Below are 3,162 nucleotides of genomic sequence, written 5' to 3'. Positions count from 1 at the left end.
GTAGGACTTTTCTTTTTTTTTTTTAAAAAAAAATAAACCAAAACGACGTCGTTTTGGAAAAGAAAAAAAAAAACATTTCCGAACCGGTCGGTTAACCAGAAACCGCCGGTTTTCCGATTTTTATCAAAATCGGCCGGTTCAACCCGGTTTGAAACGGCTCTCTTCCTTATCCGGTTACAGCACTCAACCGAACCGGTTATGGGTCCGGTTCACCGGTTTTTCGGTCAAACCGGTTGGTCCGGTCCGATTCTTACAACTATGGTTCTAAGCTTGCAAAATTTCTCTTCAACTAATGGTTTGGTAAAAGTATCAGCTAGTTGATCCTCAAACTTAACACATTGAATGTCAATATTTTTATTATAGACATATTCTCTAAGGACGCATTTGGTAAGTGTCCATGTCTATTAAAAACATGGACACGGTTACACACGTTCAATGTTATTTTGTGAGACATAAAAAAAAGACACAATTATACACAAAAGATACATAAAATACGTGTATTTTGTATCTTTTTAAAATAATGAGACACAAATTTTTAATCTGAGATGTAACTTAAACTTTATTTTTGGATGAATTTACAATTAATATTTTTCAAAATTCCAAATTTAGCCTTTTTCTCTCTTCTTCTCCCATACTGTTTCAGCCTTCTTCTTTTTCTCTACTTTCATCGTCTACTATAATCACTTTTTCTCCATATTTATTTTTCTTCGAATTTGACCACAAAATTTCTTCTCCGTAAATATGATCCTAAAACTTTGAATTTGACTGCAAAACTTTATTTTTGTCTTTTTATTTCGGATCAATTTTTTATTTTTAAAAAATAATTGTTGAAACTCTTGATTCTGTTTTAATTTTAAATTTGAATTGTTGAACTAGTGATTAAATTTTGTTGATGATATTGCTTTGAATTAAGGTTGAAAAATTAGTATTGTTGGTGAAAATAAGTGAAAATGATGGTGATGGTGATGGTTATACTTAAGGTAAAATAGACATTTGAATTAGATAACTGTATCTTGTATATCATTGTCAGACATGATAAAAATATTTGTGTATACCTGTATCTATGTCTACTTGTATATTTGTGTTTGTGTCTAGAGGATACCAATTAAACACGTCTTAGAGTGATATTTAACTTCGATGTGTTTTATTCTAGAGTGCAAAATTGAGTTTTTAGAAATGTTAATAGCACTCATGTTGTCGCACATTAAAGGAATATTAGAGGCATTCAACTTATAGTTAGTCAATTGAGGTTTTAACCACAGAAGTTGAGAGCAACAAAGAGAGGCAACAATAAACTCAACTTTGGTAGTGAACAGCGCCACCTTATTTCTTACTGGTCCACACATTTAAGGCATTTTCAATAGTGCAGCAAATACCTTTAGTACTTCTTCTATCTAGGCTATTACCTGCAAAATCAGCATCTGAATATCTAATTAAATTAAAAGATTAATAGATTTAGGATACCATAACCATAATTTGTGGTGTCAAAGATGTATCGAATGATTCTCTTTACGGCACTTAAGTGAGACTCTTAAAGTTAGGATTGAAATATTGGACATAGCCCTACACTAAAGATTATGTCAGGTCTTGAGGCTATTAAGTACATTAGTGAGCCTATCATTTTTTGGTATTTTGTCTCATCAACATCCTTTCTATTTTTTTTTTTTTTGTCAATCTTCGTTGAAAGATGCAAGGGTGCTTGTCGGCTTAGCAAGCTCCATTCCAAACTTGATTACCAATTCTTTGTCATATTTTTTTTATGTACAAAAATTACATCCTTCATTTATTTTATTTGTAAACCAAGAAAGAATGTGAGTTCATCCATGAATCTCATATCAAATTCACTTATCATTAAGCTACCAAATTCTACACAAAGAGATTTATCAACAAATCCAAAGATAATATCATCAAAATATACTTGTACTGAAATAAAATTATCTTTGGAATTCTTTAAAAATAGAGTAGTATCTATTTGTACCCTTTTGAAAATTATTTTTAAGCAAAAAAAAAAAATAAAAAACTAAGTCTCGTACTAAACTCTAGAAATTTGTCTCAATACACAAAGAATCTTAACTAGTTTAAAAACATGATTAGAAAATTTTTTATTTTCAAAACTAGGAGGTTGTTCAACATAGACATCTCTATCTATAATTCTATTTAAAAATGCATATTTATATCTATTTAAAATAATTTAAATCCGTAATGTGCAGTATAAGCAAGTAGCAATCTAATAATCTCCAGTCTAATCACTGCAGCAAATAATTCATCAAAATCGATTTCTTCTTCTTGGTTAAATCCTAAATCACAAGCCGAGCTTTATTTCTAGCTATCGTTCCATTTTCTCCCAACTTATTTATGAAAATTCATCTAGTTCTTGGTTACTTTCTTTTCAATTGGCCTTGCAACTAGAGTCCACGCTTGATTTTTTTCAAATTACTGCAGCTCTTTTTTCATTGCTTTCACCTAAAATTGATCATCAAAAACTTCTTCAATGTTATTAGGTTCAATAATTGAGTTTGGGGCCATATTGCTTAAATTCATTTTTTTCAATGTTGATCTTGTAATTTTTTTCGTTGAAAGATCTCCAATAATAAATTCATGAAAATAATTTAGGTATAATCTCTATTTTTTAAATTTAATTTAAGTATTGATTTTTCTGAGTTAGAGGCTTCATTGTTTTTTTTTCTGTTGTATTGATATCAATAAAAATAATAAAAGATAAAACTAAATTTTCTTTTGCAAAATATTTTTGGACAATTTCTCTAATAGAAATAGCAAAAATATCAATAGAAACAACAGAAAATAAAAAAAAAATAATTTTTTATATTATAAAAAAGTATAAAAATGTTATTTCTTTGAAAAAAAAAGGATATAATTTTTTAGCACACATGTTCTATATGCGCCAGGTTGTCTCTACGATCTTATTGATTTGGAAGTCAGCCACATATCACACTCAAAGTGAGATCAAAATATGACCCAAAAAAAAAAAATTGAGATCAAAGGAAGCGTTTGGTAATTAGTGGGTATATCCACCCCAAATAAGACCCCATAGCACATAAAATATAGAGAAAAGCTCAAGGTCCAACCAAAAGAATATGTTGTTTTGAATTAATATTATTAATTATATTTTTTAGTTTAATAATTTAACAATATATTTTTAAA

Source organism: Arachis ipaensis, chromosome B03, assembly GCF_000816755.2.
Source record: "Arachis ipaensis cultivar K30076 chromosome B03, Araip1.1, whole genome shotgun sequence".
NCBI lineage: Eukaryota > Viridiplantae > Streptophyta > Magnoliopsida > Fabales > Fabaceae > Arachis > Arachis ipaensis.
This window is presented reverse-complemented; position numbering follows the sequence as displayed.